The sequence below is a fragment of the Pseudophryne corroboree genome, chromosome 5, assembly GCF_028390025.1.
Source record: "Pseudophryne corroboree isolate aPseCor3 chromosome 5, aPseCor3.hap2, whole genome shotgun sequence".
Lineage (NCBI taxonomy): Eukaryota > Metazoa > Chordata > Amphibia > Anura > Myobatrachidae > Pseudophryne > Pseudophryne corroboree.
Window position 1 is genome coordinate 162,501,048 of NC_086448.1, and position 23,483 is coordinate 162,524,530.

Below are 23,483 nucleotides of genomic sequence, written 5' to 3' on the forward strand. Positions count from 1 at the left end.
TCTTCGCCACAGGTTCCGAACCCTGAAAAATGTGGTCTCTACGCCACAGGGTCCGAATCCTGAAAAATGGGGTCTCTTCGCTACAGGGTCTGAAGCCTGAAAAATGGGGTCTCTTTGTCACAGGGTCCCAAGCCTGAAAAATGGGGTATCTTCGCCACAGGTTCCGAACCCTAAAAAATGGGATTTCTTTGCTACCGGATCCCAAGCCTGAAGTAGTGCTGTAAGCTTACCTTGTTAAAGGCTAAAAGATACATTTTCTAACTTACAACATAAAATTAATATTGCGTTGGTCCATGGTGGCTGTGCCACTACCAGTTCTCAAAGAACCGGTAACCTCATCGCCTGGAGGCCACGCCCGATAGCCATGCAATAACAGCCACGGGTAAAAAAGGGGTTTCTTTGGCACAGGATCCCAAGCCTGACATATGGGGTTTCTTTGGCACAGGATCCCAAGCCTGAAAAATGGGGTTTCTTTGGCACAGGATCCCAAGCCTGAAAAATGGGGTCTCTTTGGCACAGGATCCCAAGCCTGAAAAATGGGTTGTCTACGCCACAGGGTCCGAACCCTAAAAAATGGGGTCTCTTCGCTACAGGGTCCGAAGCCTGAAAAATGGGGTCTCTTTGCCACAGGGTTCCAAGCCTGAAAAATGGGTTGTCTCTTTGCCACAGGGTCCCAAGCCTGAAAAATGGGTTGTCTCTTTGCCACAGGGTCCCAAGCCTGAAAAATAGGGTATCTTTGCCACAGGTTCCGAACCCTGAAAAATTAGGTCTCTTTGCCACAGGGTCCCAAGCCTGAAAAATGGGGTATCTTCGCCACAGGTTCCGAACCCTGAAAAATGTGGTCTCTACGCCACAGGGTCCGAATCCTGAAAAATGGGGTCTCTTCGCTACAGGGTCTGAAGCCTGAAAAATGGGGTCTCTTTGTCACAGGTTCCGAAGCCTAAAAAATGGGGTTTCTTTGCTACAGGATCCCAAGCCTGAAGTAGTGCTGTAAGCTTACCTTGTTAAAGGCTAAAAGATACATTTTCTAACTTACAACATAAAATTAATATTGCGTTGGTCCATGGTGGCTGTGCCACTACCAGTTCTCAAAGAACCGGTAACCTCATCGCCTGGAGGCCACGCCCGATAGCCATGCAATAACAGCCACGGGTAAAAAAGGGGTTTCTTTGGCACAGGATCCCAAGCCTGACATATGGGGTTTCTTTGGCACAGGATCCCAAGCCTGAAAAATGGGGTTTCTTTGGCACAGGATCTCAAGCCTGAAAAATGGTGTCTCTTTGGCACAGGATCCCGAGCCTGAAAAATGGGTAGTCTACGCCACAGGGTCCGAACCCTAAAAAATGGGGTCTCTTCGCAACAGGAGTCGAAGCCTGAAAAATGGGGTCTCTTTGCCACAGGGTCCCAAGCCTGAAAAATTGGTTGTCTCTTTGCCACAGGGTCCGAAGCCTGAAAAATGGGGTATCTTTGCCACAGGTTACGAACACTGAAAAATTAGGTCTCTTTGCCACAGGGTCCCAAGCCTGAAAAATGGGGTATCTTCGCCACAGGTTCCGAACCCTGAAAAATGTGGTCTCTACGCCACAGGGTCCGAATCCTGAAAAATGGGGTCTCTTCGCTACAGGGTCTGAAGCCTGAAAAATGGGGTCTCTTTGTCACAGGGTCCCAAGCCTGAAAAATGGGGTATCTTCGCCACAGGTTCCGAACCCTAAAAAATGGGATTTCTTTGCTACCGGATCCCAAGCCTGAAGTAGTGCTGTAAGCTTACCTTGTTAAAGGCTAAAAGATACATTTTCTAACTTACAACATAAAATTAATATTGCGTTGGTCCATGGTGGCTGTGCCACTACCAGTTCTCAAAGAACCGGTAACCTCATCGCCTGGAGGCCACGCCCGATAGCCATGCAATAACAGCCATGGGTAAAAAAGGGGTTTCTTTGGCACAGGATCCCAAGCCTGACATATGGGGTTTCTTTGGCACAGGATCCCAAGCCTGACATATGGGGTTTCTTTGGCACAGGATCCCAAGCCTGAAAAATGGGGTTTCTTTGGCACAGGATCCCAAGCCTGGAAAATAGGGTCTCTTTGGCACAGGATCCCAAGCTTGAAAAAAGGGTTGTCTACGCCACAGGGTCCGAACCCTAAAAAATAGTGTCTCTTCGCTACAGGGTCCGAAGCCTGAAAAATGGGGTCTCTTTGCCACAGGGTTCCAAGCCTGAAAAATGGGTTGTCTCTTTGCCACAGGGTCCCAAGCCTGAAAAATGGGTTGTCTCTTTGCCACAGGGTCCGAAGCCTGAAAAATGGGGTATCTTTGCCACAGGTTCCGAACCCTAAAAAATTAGGTCTCTTTGCCACAGGGTCCCAAGCCTGAAAAATGGGGTATCTTCACCACAGGTTCCGAACCCTGAAAAATGTGGTCTCTACGCCACAGGGTCCGAACCCTGAAAAATGGGGTCTCTTCACTACTGGGTCTGAAGCCTGAAAAATGGGGTCTCTTTGTCACAGGGTCCCAAGCCTGAAAAATGGGGTATCTTCGCCACAGGTTCCGAAGCCTAAAAAATGGGGTTTCTTTGCTACAGGAGCCCAAGCCTGAAGTAGTGCTGTAAGCTTACCTTGTTAAAGGCTAAAAGATACATTTTCTAACTTACAACATAAAATTAATATTGCGTTGGTCCATGGTGGCTGTGCCACTACCAGTTCTCAAAGAACCGGTAACCTCATCGCCTGGAGGACACGCCCGATAGCCATGCAATAACAGCCACGGGTAAAAAAGGGGTTTCTTTGGCACAGGATCCCAAGCCTGACATATGGGGTTTCTTTGGCACAGGATCCCAAGCCTGAAAAATGGGGTTTCTTTGGCACAGGATCCCAAGCCTGAAAAATGGGGTCTCTTTGGCACAGGATCCCAAGCCTGAAAAATGGGTTGTCTACGCCACAGGGTCCGAACCCTAAAAAATGGGGTCTCTTCGCTACAGGATCCGAAGCCTGAAAAATGGGGTCTCTTTGCCACAGGGTTCCAAGCCTAAAAATTGGTTGTCTCTTTGCCACAGGGTCCCAAGCCTGAAAAATGGGTTGTCTCTTTGCCACAGGGTCCGAAGCCTGAAAAATAGAGTGTCTTTGCCACAGGTTCCGAATCCTGAAAAATGGGGTCTCTTCGCTACAGGGTCTGAAGCCTGAAAAATTGGGTCTCTTTGTCACAGGGTCCCAAGCCTGAAAAATGGGGTATCTTCGCCACAGGTTCCGAAGCCTAAAAAATGGGGTTTCTTTGCTACAGGATCCCAAGCCTGAAGTAGTGCTGTAAGCTTACCTTGTTAAAGGCTAAAAGATACATTTTATAACTTACAACATAAAATTAATATTGCGTTGGTCCATGATGGCTGTGCCGCTACCAGTTCTCAAAGAACCGGTAACCTCATCGCCTGGAGGCCACGCCCGATAGCCATGCAATAACAGCCACGGGTAAAAAAGGGGTTTCTTTGGCACAGAATCCCAATCCTGACATATGGGGTTTCTTTGGCACAGGATCCCATGCCTGAAAAATGGGGTTTCTTTGGCACAGTATCCCAAGCCTGAAAAATGGGGTCTCTTTGGCACAGGATCCCAAGCCTTAAAAATGGGTAGTCTACGCCACAGGGTCCGAACCCTAAAAAATGGGGTCTCTTCGCTACAGGAGTCGAAGCCTGAAAAATGGGTTGTCTCTTTGCCACAGGGTCCCAAGCCTGAAAAATTGGTTGTCTCTTTGCCACAGGGTCCGAAGCCTGAAAAATGGGGTATCTTTGCCACAGGTTACGAACACTGAAAAATTAGTTCTCTTTGCCACAGGGTCCCAAGCCTGAAAAATGGGGTATCTTCGCCACAAGTTCCGAACCCTGAAAAATGTGGTCTCTACGCCACAGGGTCCGAATCCTGAAAAATGGGGTCTCTTCGCTACAGGGTCTGAAGCCTGAAAAATGGGGTCTCTTTGTCACAGGGTCCCAAGCCTGAAAAATGGGGTATCTTTGCCACAGGTTCCGAAGCCTAAAAAATGGGGTTTCTTTGCTACAGGATCCTAAGCCTGAAGTAGTGCTGTAAGCTTACCTTGTTAAAGGCTAAAAGATACATTTTCTAACTTACAACATAAAATTAATATTGCGTTGGTCCATGGTGGCTGTGCCACTACCAGTTCTCAAAGAACCGGTAACCTCATCGCCTGGAGGCCACGCCCGATAGCCATGCAATAACAGCCATGGGTAAAAAAGGGGTTTCTTTGGCACAGGATCCCAAGCCTGACATATGGGGTTTCTTTGGCACAGGATCCCAAGCCTGACATATGGGGTTTCTTTGGCACAGGATCCCAAGCATGAAAAATGGTGTTTCTTTGGCACAGGATCCCAAGCCTAAAAAATAGGGTCTCTTTGGCACAGGATCCCAAGCCTGAAAAAAGGGTTGTCTACGCCACACGGTCCGAACCCTAAAAAATAGTGTCTCTTCGCTACAGGGTCCGAAGCCTGAAAAATGGGGTCTCTTTGCCACAGGGTTCCAAGCCTGAAAAATGGGTTGTCTCTTTGCCACAGGGTCCCAAGCCTGAAAAATGGGTTGTCTCTTTGCCACAGGGTCCCAAGCCTGAAAAATAGGGTATCTTTGCCACAGGTTCCGAACCCTGAAAAATTAGGTCTCTTTGCCACAGGGTCCCAAGCCTGAAAAATGGGGTATCTTCGCCACAGGTTCCGAACCCTGAAAAATGTGGTCTCTACGCCACAGGGTCCGAATCCTGAAAAATGGGGTCTCTTCGCTACAGGGTCTGAAGCCTGAAAAATGGGGTCTCTTTGTCACAGGGTCCCAAGCCTGAAAAATGGGGTATCTTCGCCACAGGTTCCGAAGCCTACAAAATGGGGTTTCTTTGCTACAGGATCCCAAGCCTGAAGTAGTGCTGTAAGCTTACCTTGTTAAAGGCTAAAAGATACATTTTCTAACTTACAACATAAAATTAATATTGCGTTGGTCCATGGTGGCTGTGCCACTACCAGTTCTCAAAGAACCGGTAACCTCATCGCCTGGAGGCCACGCCCGATAGCCATGCAATAACAGCCACGGGTAAAAAAGGGGTTTCTTTGGCACAGGATCCCAAGCCTGACATATGGGGTTTCTTTGGCACAGGATCCCAAGCCTGAAAAATGGGGTTTCTTTGGCACAGGATCTCAAGCCTGAAAAATGGGGTCTCTTTGGCACAGGATCCCAAGCCTGAAAAATGGGTAGTCTACGCCACAGGGTCCGAACCCTAAAAAATGGGGTCTCTTCGCAACAGGAGTCGAAGCCTGAAAAATGGGGTCTCTTTGCCACAGGGTCCCAAGCCTGAAAAATTGGTTGTCTCTTTGCCACAGGGTCCGAAGCCTGAAAAATGGGGTATCTTTGCCACAGGTTACGAACACTGAAAAATTAGGTCTCTTTGCCACAGGGTCCCAAGCCTGAAAAATGGGGTATCTTCGCCACAGGTTCCGAACCCTGAAAAATGTGGTCTCTACGCCACAGGGTCCGAATCCTGAAAAATGGGGTCTCTTCGCTACAGGGTCTGAAGCCTGAAAAATGGGGTCTCTTTGTCACAGGGTCCCAAGCCTGAAAAATGGGGTATCTTCGCCACAGGTTCCGAACCCTAAAAAATGGGATTTCTTTGCTACCGGATCCCAAGCCTGAAGTAGTGCTGTAAGCTTACCTTGTTAAAGGCTAAAAGATACATTTTCTAACTTACAACATAAAATTAATATTGCGTTGGTCCATGGTGGCTGTGCCACTACCAGTTCTCAAAGAACCGGTAACCTCATCGCCTGGAGGCCACGCCCGATAGCCATGCAATAACAGCCACGGGTAAAAAAGGGGTTTCTTTGGCACAGGATCCCAAGCCTGACATATGGGGTTTCTTTGGCACAGGATCCCAAGCCTGACATATGGGGTTTCTTTGGCACAGGATCCCAAGCCTGAAAAATGGGGTTTCTTTGGCACAGGATCCCAAGCCTGGAAAATAGGGTCTCTTTGGCACAGGATCCCAAGCTTGAAAAAAGGGTTGTCTACGCCACAGGGTCCGAACCCTAAAAAATAGTGTCTCTTCGCTACAGGGTCCGAAGCCTGAAAAATGGGGTCTCTTTGCCACAGGGTTCCAAGCCTGAAAAATGGGTTGTCTCTTTGCCACAGGGTCCCAAGCCTGAAAAATGGGTTGTCTCTTTGCCACAGGGTCCGAAGCCTGAAAAATGGGGTATCTTTGCCACAGGTTCCGAACCCTAAAAAATTAGGTCTCTTTGCCACAGGGTCCCAAGCCTGAAAAATGGGGTATCTTCGCCACAGGTTCCGAACCCTGAAAAATGTGGTCTCTACGCCACAGGGTCCGAACCCTGAAAAATGGGGTCTCTTCACTACTGGGTCTGAAGCCTGAAAAATGGGGTCTCTTTGTCACAGGGTCCCAAGCCTGAAAAATGGGGTATCTTCGCCACAGGTTCCGAAGCCTAAAAAATGGGGTTTCTTTGCTACAGGAGCCCAAGCCTGAAGTAGTGCTGTAAGCTTACCTTGTTAAAGGCTAAAAGATACATTTTCTAACTTACAACATAAAATTAATATTGCGTTGGTCCATGGTGGCTGTGCCACTACCAGTTCTCAAAGAACCGGTAACCTCATCGCCTGGAGGACACGCCCGATAGCCATGCAATAACAGCCACGGGTAAAAAAGGGGTTTCTTTGGCACAGGATCCCAAGCCTGACATATGGGGTTTCTTTGGCACAGGATCCCAAGCCTGAAAAATGGGGTTTCTTTGGCACAGGATCCCAAGCCTGAAAAATGGGGTCTCTTTGGCACAGGATCCCAAGCCTGAAAAATGGGTTGTCTACGCCACAGGGTCCGAACCCTAAAAAATGGGGTCTCTTCGCTACAGGATCCGAAGCCTGAAAAATGGGGTCTCTTTGCCACAGGGTTCCAAGCCTAAAAATTGGTTGTCTCTTTGCCACAGGGTCCCAAGCCTGAAAAATGGGTTGTCTCTTTGCCACAGGGTCCGAAGCCTGAAAAATAGAGTATCTTTGCCACAGGTTCCGAATCCTGAAAAATGGGGTCTCTTCGCTACAGGGTCTGAAGCCTGAAAAATGGGGTCTCTTTGTCACAGGGTCCCAAGCCTGAAAAATGGGGTATCTTCGCCACAGGTTCCGAAGCCTAAAAAATGGGGTTTCTTTGCTACAGGATCCCAAGCCTGAAGTAGTGCTATAAGCTTACCTTGTTAAAGGCTAAAAGATACATTTTATAACTTACAACATAAAATTAATATTGCGTTGGTCCATGGTGGCTGTGCCGCTACCAGTTCTCAAAGAACCGGTAACCTCATCGCCTGGAGGCCACGCCCGATAGCCATGCAATAACAGCCATGGGTAAAAAAGGGGTTTCTTTGGCACAGAATCCCAATCCTGACATATGGGGTTTCTTTGGCACAGGATCCCATGCCTGAAAAATGGGGTTTCTTTGGCACAGTATCCCAAGCCTGAAAAATGGGGTCTCTTTGGCACAGGATCCCAAGCCTTAAAAATGGGTAGTCTACGCCACAGGGTCCGAACCCTAAAAAATGGGGTCTCTTCGCTACAGGAGTCGAAGCCTGAAAAATGGGTTGTCTCTTTGCCACAGGGTCCCAAGCCTGAAAAATTGGTTGTCTCTTTGCCACAGGGTCCGAAGCCTGAAAAATGGGGTATCTTTGCCACAGGTTACGAACACTGAAAAATTAGTTCTCTTTGCCACAGGGTCCCAAGCCTGAAAAATGGGGTATCTTCGCCACAAGTTCCGAACCCTGAAAAATGTGGTCTCTACGCCACAGGGTCCGAATCCTGAAAAATGGGGTCTCTTCGCTACAGGGTCTGAAGCCTGAAAAATGGGGTCTCTTTGTCACAGGGTCCCAAGCCTGAAAAATGGGGTATCTTTGCCACAGGTTCCGAAGCCTAAAAAATGGGGTTTCTTTGCTACAGGATCCCAAGCCTGAAGTAGTGCTGTAAGCTTACCTTGTTAAAGGCTAAAAGATACATTTTCTAACTTACAACATAAAATTAATATTGCGTTGGTCCATGGTGGCTGTGCCACTACCAGTTCTCAAAGAACCGGTAACCTCATCGCCTGGAGGCCACGCCCGATAGCCATGCAATAACAGCCATGGGTAAAAAAGGGGTTTCTTTGGCACAGGATCCCAAGCCTGACATATGGGGTTTCTTTGGCACAGGATCCCAAGCCTGACATATGGGGTTTCTTTGGCACAGGATCCCAAGCATGAAAAATGGTGTTTCTTTGGCACAGGATCCCAAGCCTAAAAAATAGGGTCTCTTTGGCACAGGATCCCAAGCCTGAAAAAAGGGTTGTCTACGCCACAGGGTCCGAACCCTAAAAAATAGTGTCTCTTCGCTACAGGGTCCGAAGCCTGAAAAATGGGGTCTCTTTGCCACAGGGTTCCAAGCCTGAAAAATGGGTTGTCTCTTTGCCACAGGGTCCCAAGCCTGAAAAATGGGTTGTCTCTTTGCCACAGGGTCCCAAGCCTGAAAAATAGGGTATCTTTGCCACAGGTTCCGAACCCTGAAAAATTAGGTCTCTTTGCCACAGGGTCCCAAGCCTGAAAAATGGGGTATCTTCGCCACAGGTTCCGAACCCTGAAAAATGTGGTCTCTACGCCACAGGGTCCGAATCCTGAAAAATGGGGTCTCTTCGCTACAGGGTCTGAAGCCTGAAAAATGGGGTCTCTTTGTCACAGGGTCCCAAGCCTGAAAAATGGGGTATCTTCGCCACAGGTTCCGAAGCCTAAAAAATGGGGTTTCTTTGCTACAGGATCCCAAGCCTGAAGTAGTGCTGTAAGCTTACCTTGTTAAAGGCTAAAAGATACATTTTCTAACTTACAACATAAAATTAATATTGCGTTGGTCCATGGTGGCTGTGCCACTACCAGTTCTCAAAGAACCGGTAACCTCATCGCCTGGAGGCCACGCCCGATAGCCATGCAATAACAGCCACGGGTAAAAAAGGGGTTTCTTTGGCACAGGATCCCAAGCCTGACATATGGGGTTTCTTTGGCACAGGATCCCAAGCCTGAAAAATGGGGTTTCTTTGGCACAGGATCTCAAGCCTGAAAAATGGGGTCTCTTTGGCACAGGATCCCAAGCCTGAAAAATGGGTAGTCTACGCCACAGGGTCCGAACCCTAAAAAATGGGGTCTCTTCGCAACAGGAGTCGAAGCCTGAAAAATGGGGTCTCTTTGCCACAGGGTCCCAAGCCTGAAAAATTGGTTGTCTCTTTGCCACAGGGTCCGAAGCCTGAAAAATGGGGTATCTTTGCCACAGGTTACGAACACTGAAAAATTAGGTCTCTTTGCCACAGGGTCCCAAGCCTGAAAAATGGGGTATCTTCGCCACAGGTTCCGAACCCTGAAAAATGTGGTCTCTACGCCACAGGGTCCGAATCCTGAAAAATGGGGTCTCTTCGCTACAGGGTCTGAAGCCTGAAAAATGGGGTCTCTTTGTCACAGGGTCCCAAGCCTGAAAAATGGGGTATCTTCGCCACAGGTTCCGAACCCTAAAAAATGGGATTTCTTTGCTACCGGATCCCAAGCCTGAAGTAGTGCTGTAAGCTTACCTTGTTAAAGGCTAAAAGATACATTTTCTAACTTACAACATAAAATTAATATTGCGTTGGTCCATGGTGGCTGTGCCACTACCAGTTCTCAAAGAACCGGTAACCTCATCGCCTGGAGGCCACGCCCGATAGCCATGCAATAACAGCCACGGGTAAAAAAGGGGTTTCTTTGGCACAGGATCCCAAGCCTGACATATGGGGTTTCTTTGGCACAGGATCCCAAGCCTGACATATGGGGTTTCTTTGGCACAGGATCCCAAGCCTGAAAAATGGGGTTTCTTTGGCACAGGATCCCAAGCCTGGAAAATAGGGTCTCTTTGGCACAGGATCCCAAGCTTGAAAAAAGGGTTGTCTACGCCACAGGGTCCGAACCCTAAAAAATAGTGTCTCTTCGCTACAGGGTCCGAAGCCTGAAAAATGGGGTCTCTTTGCCACAGGGTTCCAAGCCTGAAAAATGGGTTGTCTCTTTGCCACAGGGTCCCAAGCATGAAAAATGGGTTGTCTCTTTGCCACAGGGTCCGAAGCCTGAAAAATGGGGTATCTTTGCCACAGGTTCCGAACCCTAAAAAATTAGGTCTCTTTGCCACAGGGTCCCAAGCCTGAAAAATGGGGTATCTTCGCCACAGGGTCCGAACCCTGAAAAATGGGGTCTCTTCACTACTGGGTCTGAAGCCTGAAAAATGGGGTCTCTTTGTCACAGGGTCCCAAGCCTGAAAAATGGGGTATCTTCGCCACAGGTTCCGAAGCCTAAAAAATGGGGTTTCTTTGCTACAGGAGCCCAAGCCTGAAGTAGTGCTGTAAGCTTACCTTGTTAAAGGCTAAAAGATACATTTTCTAACTTACAACATAAAATTAATATTGCGTTGGTCCATGGTGGCTGTGCCACTACCAGTTCTCAAAGAACCGGTAACCTCATCGCCTGGAGGCCACGCCCGATAGCCATGCAATAACAGCCACGGGTAAAAAAGGGGTTTCTTTGGCACAGGATCCCAAGCCTGACATATGGGGTTTCTTTGGCACAGGATCCCAAGCCTGAAAAATGGGGTTTCTTTGGCACAGGATCCCAAGCCTGAAAAATGGGGTCTCTTTGGCACAGGATCCCAAGCCTGAAAAATGGGTTGTCTACGCCACAGGGTCCGAACCCTAAAAAATGGGGTCTCTTCGCTAAAGGATCCGAAGCCTGAAAAATGGGGTCTCTTTGCCACAGGGTTCCAAGCCTAAAAATTGGTTGTCTCTTTGCCACAGGGTCCCAAGCCTGAAAAATGGGTTGTCTCTTTGCCACAGGGTCCGAAGCCTGAAAAATAGAGTATCTTTGCCACAGGTTCCGAATCCTGAAAAATGGGGTCTCTTCGCTACAGGGTCTGAAGCCTGAAAAATGGGGTCTCTTTGTCACAGGGTCCCAAGCCTGAAAAATGGGGTATCTTCGCCACAGGTTCCGAAGCCTAAAAAATGGGGTTTCTTTGCTACAGGATCCCAAGCCTGAAGTAGTGCTGTAAGCTTACCTTGTTAAAGGCTAAAAGATACATTTTATAACTTACAACATAAAATTAATATTGCGTTGGTCCATGGTGGCTGTGCCGCTACCAGTTCTCAAAGAACCGGTAACCTCATCGCCTGGAGGCCACGCCCGATAGCCATGCAATAACAGCCACGGGTAAAAAAGGGGTTTCTTTGGCACAGAATCCCAAGCCTGACATATGGGGTTTCTTTGGCACAGGATCCCATGCCTGAAAAATGGGGTTTCTTTGGCACAGTATCCCAAGCCTTAAAAATGGGTAGTCTACGCCACAGGGTCCGAACCCTAAAAAATGGGGTCTCTTCGCTACAGGAGTCGAAGCCTGAAAAATGGGTTGTCTCTTTGCCACAGGGTCCCAAGCCTGAAAAATTGGTTGTCTCTTTGCCACAGGGTCCGAAGCCTGAAAAATGGGGTATCTTTGCCACAGGTTACGAACACTGAAAAATTAGTTCTCTTTGCCACAGGGTCCCAAGCCTGAAAAATGGGGTATCTTCGCCACAAGTTCCGAACCCTGAAAAATGTGGTCTCTACGCCACAGGGTCCGAATCCTGAAAAATGGGGTCTCTTCGCTACAGGGTCTGAAGCCTGAAAAATGGGGTCTCTTTGTCACAGGGTCCCAAGCCTGAAAAATGGGGTATCTTTGCCACAGGTTCCGAAGCCTAAAAAATGGGGTTTCTTTGCTACAGGATCCTAAGCCTGAAGTAGTGCTGTAAGCTTACCTTGTTAAAGGCTAAAAGATACATTTTCTAACTTACAACATAAAATTAATATTGCGTTGGTCCATGGTGGCTGTGCCACTACCAGTTCTCAAAGAACCGGTAACCTCATCGCCTGGAGGCCACGCCCGATAGCCATGCAATAACAGCCATGGGTAAAAAAGGGGTTTCTTTGGCACAGGATCCCAAGCCTGACATATGGGGTTTCTTTGGCACAGGATCCCAAGCCTGACATATGGGGTTTCTTTGGCACAGGATCCCAAGCATGAAAAATGGTGTTTCTTTGGCACAGGATCCCAAGCCTAAAAAATAGGGTCTCTTTGGCACAGGATCCCAAGCCTGAAAAAAGGGTTGTCTACGCCACACGGTCCGAACCCTAAAAAATAGTGTCTCTTCGCTACAGGGTCCGAAGCCTGAAAAATGGGGTCTCTTTGCCACAGGGTTCCAAGCCTGAAAAATGGGTTGTCTCTTTGCCACAGGGTCCCAAGCCTGAAAAATGGGTTGTCTCTTTGCCACAGGGTCCCAAGCCTGAAAAATAGGGTATCTTTGCCACAGGTTCCGAACCCTGAAAAATTAGGTCTCTTTGCCACAGGGTCCCAAGCCTGAAAAATGGGGTATCTTCGCCACAGGTTCCGAACCCTGAAAAATGTGGTCTCTACGCCACAGGGTCCGAATCCTGAAAAATGGGGTCTCTTCGCTACAGGGTCTGAAGCCTGAAAAATGGGGTCTCTTTGTCACAGGGTCCCAAGCCTGAAAAATGGGGTATCTTCGCCACAGGTTCCGAAGCCTACAAAATGGGGTTTCTTTGCTACAGGATCCCAAGCCTGAAGTAGTGCTGTAAGCTTACCTTGTTAAAGGCTAAAAGATACATTTTCTAACTTACAACATAAAATTAATATTGCGTTGGTCCATGGTGGCTGTGCCACTACCAGTTCTCAAAGAACCGGTAACCTCATCGCCTGGAGGCCACGCCCGATAGCCATGCAATAACAGCCACGGGTAAAAAAGGGGTTTCTTTGGCACAGGATCCCAAGCCTGACATATGGGGTTTCTTTGGCACAGGATCCCAAGCCTGAAAAATGGGGTTTCTTTGGCACAGGATCTCAAGCCTGAAAAATGGGGTCTCTTTGGCACAGGATCCCAAGCCTGAAAAATGGGTAGTCTACGCCACAGGGTCCGAACCCTAAAAAATGGGGTCTCTTCGCAACAGGAGTCGAAGCCTGAAAAATGGGGTCTCTTTGCCACAGGGTCCCAAGCCTGAAAAATTGGTTGTCTCTTTGCCACAGGGTCCGAAGCCTGAAAAATGGGGTATCTTTGCCACAGGTTACGAACACTGAAAAATTAGGTCTCTTTGCCACAGGGTCCCAAGCCTGAAAAATGGGGTATCTTCGCCACAGGTTCCGAACCCTGAAAAATGTGGTCTCTACGCCACAGGGTCCGAATCCTGAAAAATGGGGTCTCTTCGCTACAGGGTCTGAAGCCTGAAAAATGGGGTCTCTTTGTCACAGGGTCCCAAGCCTGAAAAATGGGGTATCTTCGCCACAGGTTCCGAACCCTAAAAAATGGGATTTCTTTGCTACCGGATCCCAAGCCTGAAGTAGTGCTGTAAGCTTACCTTGTTAAAGGCTAAAAGATACATTTTCTAACTTACAACATAAAATTAATATTGCGTTGGTCCATGGTGGCTGTGCCACTACCAGTTCTCAAAGAACCGGTAACCTCATCGCCTGGAGGCCACGCCCGATAGCCATGCAATAACAGCCACGGGTAAAAAAGGGGTTTCTTTGGCACAGGATCCCAAGCCTGACATATGGGGTTTCTTTGGCACAGGATCCCAAGCCTGACATATGGGGTTTCTTTGGCACAGGATCCCAAGCCTGAAAAATGGGGTTTCTTTGGCACAGGATCCCAAGCCTGGAAAATAGGGTCTCTTTGGCACAGGATCCCAAGCTTGAAAAAAGGGTTGTCTACGCCACAGGGTCCGAACCCTAAAAAATAGTGTCTCTTCGCTACAGGGTCCGAAGCCTGAAAAATGGGGTCTCTTTGCCACAGGGTTCCAAGCCTGAAAAATGGGTTGTCTCTTTGCCACAGGGTCCCAAGCCTGAAAAATGGGTTGTCTCTTTGCCACAGGGTCCGAAGCCTGAAAAATGGGGTATCTTTGCCACAGGTTCCGAACCCTAAAAAATTAGGTCTCTTTGCCACAGGGTCCCAAGCCTGAAAAATGGGGTATCTTCGCCACAGGTTCCGAACCCTGAAAAATGTGGTCTCTACGCCACAGGGTCCGAACCCTGAAAAATGGGGTCTCTTCACTACTGGGTCTGAAGCCTGAAAAATGGGGTCTCTTTGTCACAGGGTCCCAAGCCTGAAAAATGGGGTATCTTCGCCACAGGTTCCGAAGCCTAAAAAATGGGGTTTCTTTGCTACAGGAGCCCAAGCCTGAAGTAGTGCTGTAAGCTTACCTTGTTAAAGGCTAAAAGATACATTTTCTAACTTACAACATAAAATTAATATTGCGTTGGTCCATGGTGGCTGTGCCACTACCAGTTCTCAAAGAACCGGTAACCTCATCGCCTGGAGGACACGCCCGATAGCCATGCAATAACAGCCACGGGTAAAAAAGGGGTTTCTTTGGCACAGGATCCCAAGCCTGACATATGGGGTTTCTTTGGCACAGGATCCCAAGCCTGAAAAATGGGGTTTCTTTGGCACAGGATCCCAAGCCTGAAAAATGGGGTCTCTTTGGCACAGGATCCCAAGCCTGAAAAATGGGTTGTCTACGCCACAGGGTCCGAACCCTAAAAAATGGGGTCTCTTCGCTACAGGATCCGAAGCCTGAAAAATGGGGTCTCTTTGCCACAGGGTTCCAAGCCTAAAAATTGGTTGTCTCTTTGCCACAGGGTCCCAAGCCTGAAAAATGGGTTGTCTCTTTGCCACAGGGTCCGAAGCCTGAAAAATAGAGTATCTTTGCCACAGGTTCCGAATCCTGAAAAATGGGGTCTCTTCGCTACAGGGTCTGAAGCCTGAAAAATGGGGTCTCTTTGTCACAGGGTCCCAAGCCTGAAAAATGGGGTATCTTCGCCACAGGTTCCGAAGCCTAAAAAATGGGGTTTCTTTGCTACAGGATCCCAAGCCTGAAGTAGTGCTATAAGCTTACCTTGTTAAAGGCTAAAAGATACATTTTATAACTTACAACATAAAATTAATATTGCGTTGGTCCATGGTGGCTGTGCCGCTACCAGTTCTCAAAGAACCGGTAACCTCATCGCCTGGAGGCCACGCCCGATAGCCATGCAATAACAGCCATGGGTAAAAAAGGGGTTTCTTTGGCACAGAATCCCAATCCTGACATATGGGGTTTCTTTGGCACAGGATCCCATGCCTGAAAAATGGGGTTTCTTTGGCACAGTATCCCAAGCCTGAAAAATGGGGTCTCTTTGGCACAGGATCCCAAGCCTTAAAAATGGGTAGTCTACGCCACAGGGTCCGAACCCTAAAAAATGGGGTCTCTTCGCTACAGGAGTCGAAGCCTGAAAAATGGGTTGTCTCTTTGCCACAGGGTCCCAAGCCTGAAAAATTGGTTGTCTCTTTGCCACAGGGTCCGAAGCCTGAAAAATGGGGTATCTTTGCCACAGGTTACGAACACTGAAAAATTAGTTCTCTTTGCCACAGGGTCCCAAGCCTGAAAAATGGGGTATCTTCGCCACAAGTTCCGAACCCTGAAAAATGTGGTCTCTACGCCACAGGGTCCGAATCCTGAAAAATGGGGTCTCTTCGCTACAGGGTCTGAAGCCTGAAAAATGGGGTCTCTTTGTCACAGGGTCCCAAGCCTGAAAAATGGGGTATCTTTGCCACAGGTTCCGAAGCCTAAAAAATGGGGTTTCTTTGCTACAGGATCCCAAGCCTGAAGTAGTGCTGTAAGCTTACCTTGTTAAAGGCTAAAAGATACATTTTCTAACTTACAACATAAAATTAATATTGCGTTGGTCCATGGTGGCTGTGCCACTACCAGTTCTCAAAGAACCGGTAACCTCATCGCCTGGAGGCCACGCCCGATAGCCATGCAATAACAGCCATGGGTAAAAAAGGGGTTTCTTTGGCACAGGATCCCAAGCCTGACATATGGGGTTTCTTTGGCACAGGATCCCAAGCCTGACATATGGGGTTTCTTTGGCACAGGATCCCAAGCATGAAAAATGGTGTTTCTTTGGCACAGGATCCCAAGCCTAAAAAATAGGGTCTCTTTGGCACAGGATCCCAAGCCTGAAAAAAGGGTTGTCTACGCCACAGGGTCCGAACCCTAAAAAATAGTGTCTCTTCGCTACAGGGTCCGAAGCCTGAAAAATGGGGTCTCTTTGCCACAGGGTTCCAAGCCTGAAAAATGGGTTGTCTCTTTGCCACAGGGTCCCAAGCCTGAAAAATGGGTTGTCTCTTTGCCACAGGGTCCCAAGCCTGAAAAATAGGGTATCTTTGCCACAGGTTCCGAACCCTGAAAAATTAGGTCTCTTTGCCACAGGGTCCCAAGCCTGAAAAATGGGGTATCTTCGCCACAGGTTCCGAACCCTGAAAAATGTGGTCTCTACGCCACAGGGTCCGAATCCTGAAAAATGGGGTCTCTTCGCTACAGGGTCTGAAGCCTGAAAAATGGGGTCTCTTTGTCACAGGGTCCCAAGCCTGAAAAATGGGGTATCTTCGCCACAGGTTCCGAAGCCTAAAAAATGGGGTTTCTTTGCTACAGGATCCCAAGCCTGAAGTAGTGCTGTAAGCTTACCTTGTTAAAGGCTAAAAGATACATTTTCTAACTTACAACATAAAATTAATATTGCGTTGGTCCATGGTGGCTGTGCCACTACCAGTTCTCAAAGAACCGGTAACCTCATCGCCTGGAGGCCACGCCCGATAGCCATGCAATAACAGCCACGGGTAAAAAAGGGGTTTCTTTGGCACAGGATCCCAAGCCTGACATATGGGGTTTCTTTGGCACAGGATCCCAAGCCTGAAAAATGGGGTTTCTTTGGCACAGGATCTCAAGCCTGAAAAATGGGGTCTCTTTGGCACAGGATCCCAAGCCTGAAAAATGGGTAGTCTACGCCACAGGGTCCGAACCCTAAAAAATGGGGTCTCTTCGCAACAGGAGTCGAAGCCTGAAAAATGGGGTCTCTTTGCCACAGGGTCCCAAGCCTGAAAAATTGGTTGTCTCTTTGCCACAGGGTCCGAAGCCTGAAAAATGGGGTATCTTTGCCACAGGTTACGAACACTGAAAAATTAGGTCTCTTTGCCACAGGGTCCCAAGCCTGAAAAATGGGGTATCTTCGCCACAGGTTCCGAACCCTGAAAAATGTGGTCTCTACGCCACAGGGTCCGAATCCTGAAAAATGGGGTCTCTTCGCTACAGGGTCTGAAGCCTGAAAAATGGGGTCTCTTTGTCACAGGGTCCCAAGCCTGAAAAATGGGGTATCTTCGCCACAGGTTCCGAACCCTAAAAAATGGGATTTCTTTGCTACCGGATCCCAAGCCTGAAGTAGTGCTGTAAGCTTACCTTGTTAAAGGCTAAAAGATACATTTTCTAACTTACAACATAAAATTAATATTGCGTTGGTCCATGGTGGCTGTGCCACTACCAGTTCTCAAAGAACCGGTAACCTCATCGCCTGGAGGCCACGCCCGATAGCCATGCAATAACAGCCACGGGTAAAAAAGGGGTTTCTTTGGCACAGGATCCCAAGCCTGACATATGGGGTTTCTTTGGCACAGGATCCCAAGCCTGACATATGGGGTTTCTTTGGCACAGGATCCCAAGCCTGAAAAATGGGGTTTCTTTGGCACAGGATCCCAAGCCTGGAAAATAGGGTCTCTTTGGCACAGGATCCCAAGCTTGAAAAAAGGGTTGTCTACGCCACAGGGTCCGAACCCTAAAAAATAGTGTCTCTTCGCTACAGGGTCCGAAGCCTGAAAAATGGGGTCTCTTTGCCACAGGGTTCCAAGCCTGAAAAATGGGTTGTCTCTTTGCCACAGGGTCCCAAGCATGAAAAATGGGTTGTCTCTTTGCCACAGGGTCCGAAGCCTGAAAAATGGGGTATCTTTGCCACAGGTTCCGAACCCTAAAAAATTAGGTCTCTTTGCCACAGGGTCCCAAGCCTGAAAAATGGGGTATCTTCGCCACAGGGTCCGAACCCTGAAAAATGGGGTCTCTTCACTACTGGGTCTGAAGCCTGAAAAATGGGGTCTCTTTGTCACAGGGTCCCAAGCCTGAAAAATGGGGTATCTTCGCCACAGGTTCCGAAGCCTAAAAAATGGGGTTTCTTTGCTACAGGAGCCCAAGCCTGAAGTAGTGCTGTAAGCTTACCTTGTTAAAGGCTAAAAGATACATTTTCTAACTTACAACATAAAATTAATATTGCGTTGGTCCATGGTGGCTGTGCCACTACCAGTTCTCAAAGAACCGGTAACCTCATCGCCTGGAGGCCACGCCCGATAGCCATGCAATAACAGCCACGGGTAAAAAAGGGGTTTCTTTGGCACAGGATCCCAAGCCTGACATATGGGGTTTCTTTGGCACAGGATCCCAAGCCTGAAAAATGGGGTTTCTTTGGCACAGGATCCCAAGCCTGAAAAATGGGGTCTCTTTGGCACAGGATCCCAAGCCTGAAAAATGGGTTGTCTACGCCACAGGGTCCGAACCCTAAAAAATGGGGTCTCTTCGCTAAAGGATCCGAAGCCTGAAAAATGGGGTCTCTTTGCCACAGGGTTCCAAGCCTAAAAATTGGTTGTCTCTTTGCCACAGGGTCCCAAGCCTGAAAAATGGGTTGTCTCTTTGCCACAGGGTCCGAAGCCTGAAAAATAGAGTATCTTTGCCACAGGTTCCGAATCCTGAAAAATGGGGTCTCTTCGCTACAGGGTCTGAAGCCTGAAAAATGGGGTCTCTTTGTCACAGGGTCCCAAGCCTGAAAAATGGGGTATCTTCGCCACAGGTTCCGAAGCCTAAAAAATGGGGTTTCTTTGCTACAGGATCCCAAGCCTGAAGTAGTGCTGTAAGCTTACCTTGTTAAAGGCTAAAAGATACATTTTATAACTTACAACATAAAATTAATATTGCGTTGGTCCATGGTGGCTGTGCCGCTACCAGTTCTCAAAGAACCGGTAACCTCATCGCCTGGAGGCCACGCCCGATAGCCATGCAATAACAGCCACGGGTAAAAAAGGGGTTTCTTTGGCACAGAATCCCAAGCCTGACATATGGGGTTTCTTTGGCACAGGATCCCATGCCTGAAAAATGGGGTTTCTTTGGCACAGTATCCCAAGCCTGAAAAATGGGGTCTCTTTGGCACAGGATCCCAAGCCTGAAAAATGGGTAGTCTACGCCACAGGGTCCGAACCCTAAAAAATGGGGTCTCTTCGCTACAGGAGTCGAAGCCTGAAAAATGGGTTGTCTCTTTGCCACAGGGTCCCAAGCCTGAAAAATTGGTTGTCTCTTTGCCACAGGGTCCGAAGCCTGAAAAATGGGGTATCTTTGCCACAGGTTACGAACACTGAAAAATTAGTTCTCTTTGCCACAGGGTCCCAAGCCTGAAAAATGGGGTATCTTCGCCACAAGTTCCGAACCCTGAAAAATGTGGTCTCTACGCCACAGGGTCCGAATCCTGAAAAATGGGGTCTCTTCGCTACAGGGTCTGAAGCCTGAAAAATGGGGTCTCTTTGTCACAGTGTCCCAAGCCTGAAAAATAGGGTATCTTTGCCACAGGTTCCGAAGCCTAAAAAATGGGGTTTCTTTGCTACAGGATCCCAAGCCTGAAGTAGTGCTGTAAGCTTACCTAGTTAAAGGCTAAAAGATACATTTTCTAACTTACAACATAAAATTAATATTGCGTTGGTCCATGGTGGCTGTGCCACTACCAGTTCTCAAAGAACCGGTAACCTCATCGCCTGGAGGCCACGCCCGATAGCCATGCAATAACAGCCATGGGTAAAAAAGGGGTTTCTTTGGCACAGGATCCCAAGCCTGACATATGGGGTTTCTTTGGCACAGGATCCCAAGCCTGACATATGGGGTTTCTTTGGCACGGGATCCCAAGCATGAAAAATGGTGTTTCTTTGGCACAGGATCCCAAGCCTAAAAAATAGGGTCTCTTTGGCACAGGATCCCAAGCCTGAAAAAGGGTTGTCTACGCCACAGGGTCCGAACCCTAAAAAATAGTGTCTCTTCGCTACAGGGTCCGAAGCCTGAAAAATGGGGTCTCTTTGCCACAGGGTTCCAAGCCTGAAAAATGGGTTGTCTCTTTGCCACAGGGTCCCAAGCCTGAAAAATGGGTTGTCTCTTTGCCACAGGGTCCGAAGCCTGAAAAATGGGGTATCTTAGCCACAGGTTCCGAACCCTAAAAAATTAGGTCTCTTTGCCACAGGGTCCCAAGCCTGAAAAATGGGGTATCTTCGCCACAGGTTCCGAACCCTGAAAAATGTGGTCTCTAAGCCACAGGGTCCGAACCCTGAAAAATGGGTTCTCTTCACTACAGGGTCTGAAGCCTGAAAAATGGGGTCTCTTTGTCACAGGGTCCCAAGCCTGAAAAATGGGGTATCTTCGCCACAGGTTACGAAGCCTAAAAAATGGTGTTTCTTTGCTACAGGATCCCAAGCCTGAAGTAGTGCTGTAAGCTTACCTTGTTAAAGGCTAAAAGATACATTTTCTAACTTACAACATAAAATTAATATTGCGTTGGTCCATGGTGGCTGTGCCACTACCAGTTCTCAAAGAACCGGTAACCTCATCGCCTGGAGGCCACGCCCGATAGCCATGCAATAACAGCCACGGGTAAAAAAGGGGTTTCTTTGGCACAGGATCCCAAGCCTGACATATGGGGTTTCTTTGGCACAGGATCCCAAGCCTGACATATGTGGTTTCTTTGGCACAGGATCCCAAGCCTGAAAAATGGGGTTTCTTTGGCACAGGATCCCAATCCTGGAAAATAGGGTCTCTTTGGCACAGGATCCCAAGCTTGAAAAAAGGGTTGTCTACGCCACAGGGTCCGAACCCTAAAAAATAGTGTCTCTTCGCTACAGGGTCCGAAGCCTGAAAAATGGGGTCTCTTTGCCACAGGGTTCCAAGCCTGAAAAATGGGTTGTCTCTTTGCCACAGGGTCCCAAGCCTGAAAAATGGGTTGTCTCTTTGCCACAGGGTCCGAAGCCTGAAAAATGGGGTATCTTTGCCACAGGTTCCGAACCCTAAAAAATTAGGTCTCTTTGCAACAGGGTCCCAAGCCTGAAAAATGGGGTATCTTCGCCACAGGTTCCGAACCCTGAAAAATGTGGTCTCTACGCCACAGGGTCCGAACCCTGAAAAATGGGGTCTCTTCACTACTGGGTCTGAAGCCTGAAAAATGGGGTCTCTTTGTCACAGGGTCCCAAGCCTGAAAAATTGGGTATCTTCGCCACAGGTTCCGAAGCCTAAAAAATGGGGTTTCTTTGCTACAGGAGCCCAAGCCTGAAGTAGTGCTGTAAGCTTACCTTGTTAAAGGCTAAAAGATACATTTTCTAACTTACAACATAAAATTAATATTGCGTTGGTCCATGGTGGCTGTGCCACTACCAGTTCTCAAAGAACCGGTAACCTCATCGCCTGGAGGCCACGCCCGATAGCCATGCAATAACAGCCACGGGTAAAAAAGGGGTTTCTTTGGCACAGGATCCCAAGCCTGACATATGGGGTTTCTTTGGCACAGGATCCCAAGCCTGAAAAATGGGGTTTCTTTGGCACAGGATCCCAAGCCTGAAAAATGGGGTCTCTTTGGCACAGGATCCCAAGCCTGAAAAATGGGTTGTCTACGCCACAGGGTCCGAACCCTAAAAAATGGGGTCTCTTCGCTACAGGATCCGAAGCCTGAAAAATGGGGTCTCTTTGCCACAGGGTTCCAAGCCTGAAAAATGGGTTGTCTCTTTGCCACAGGGTCCCAAGCCTGAAAAATGGGTTGTCTCTTTGCCACAGGGTCCGAAGCCTGAAAAATAGAGTATCTTTGCCACAGGTTCCGAATCCTGAAAAATGGGGTCTCTTCGCTACAGGGTCTGAAGCCTGAAAAATGGGGTCTCTTTGTCACAGGGTCCCAAGCCTGAAAAATGGGGTATCTTCGCCACAGGTTCCGAAGCCTAAAAAATGGGGTTTCTTTGCTACAGGATCCCAAGCCTGAAGTAGTGCTGTAAGCTTACCTTGTTAAAGGCTAAAAGATACATTTTATAACTTACAACATAAAATTAATATTGCGTTGGTCCATGGTTGCTGTGCCGCTACCAGTTCTCAAAGAACCGGTAACCTCATCGCCTGGAGGCCACGCCCGATAGCCATGCAATAACAGCCACGGGTAAAAAAGGGGTTTCTTTGGCACAGGATCCCAAGCTGACATATGGGGTTTCTTTGGCACAGGATCCCATGCCTGAAAAATGGGGTTTCTTTGGCACAGTATCCCAAGCCTGAAAAATGGGGTCTCTTTGGCACAGGATCCCAAGCCTGAAAAATGGGTAGTCTACGCCACAGGGTCCGAACCCTAAAAAATGGGGTTTCTTCGCTACAGGAGTCGAAGCCTGAAAAATGGGTTGTCTCTTTGCCACAGGGTCCCAAGCCTGAAAAATGGGTTGTCTCTTTGCCACAGGGTCCGAAGCCTGAAAAATGGGGTATCTTTGCCACAGGTTACGAACACTGAAAAATTAGTTCTCTTTGCCACAGGGTCCCAAGCCTGAAAAATGGGGTATCTTCGCCACAAGTTCCGAACCCTGAAAAATGTGGTCTCTACGCCACAGGGTCCGAATCCTGAAAAATGGGGTCTCTTCGCTACAGGGTCTGAAGCCTGAAAAATGGGGTCTCTTTGTCACAGTGTCCCAAGCCTGAAAAATGGGGTATCTTTGCCACAGATTCCGAAGCCTAAAAAATGGGGTTTCTTTGCTACAGGATCCCAAGCCTGAAGTAGTGCTGTAAGCTTACCTTGTTAAAGGCTAAAAGATACATTTTCTAACTTACAACATAAAATTAATATTGCGTTGGTCCATGGTGGCTGTGCCACTACCAGTTCTCAAAGAACCGGTAAACTCATCGCCTGGAGGCCACGCCCGATAGCCATGCAATAACAGCCATGGGTAAAAAAGGGGTTTCTTTGGCACAGGATCCCAAGCCTGACATATGGGGTTTCTTTGGCACAGGATCCCAAGCCTGACATATGGGGTTTCTTTGGCACAGGATCCCAAGCATGAAAAATGGTGTTTCTTTGGCACAGGATCCCAAGCCTAAAAAATAGGGTCTCTTTGGCACAGGATCCCAAGCCTGAAAAAAGGGTTGTCTACGCCACAGGGTCCGAACCCTAAAAAATAGTGTCTCTTCGCTACAGGGTCCGAAGCCTGAAAAATGGGGTCTCTTTGCCACAGGGTTCCAAGCCTGAAAAATGGGTTGTCTCTTTGCCACAGGGTCCCAAGCCTGAAAAATGGGTTGTCTCTTTGCCACAGGGTCCGAAGCCTGAAAAATGGGGTATCTTAGCCACAGGTTCCGAACCCTAAAAAATTAGGTCTCTTTGCCACAGGGTCCCAAGCCTGAAAAATGGGGTATCTTCGCCACAGGTTCCGAACCCTGAAAAATGTGGTCTCTAAGCCACAGGGTCCGAACCCTGAAAAA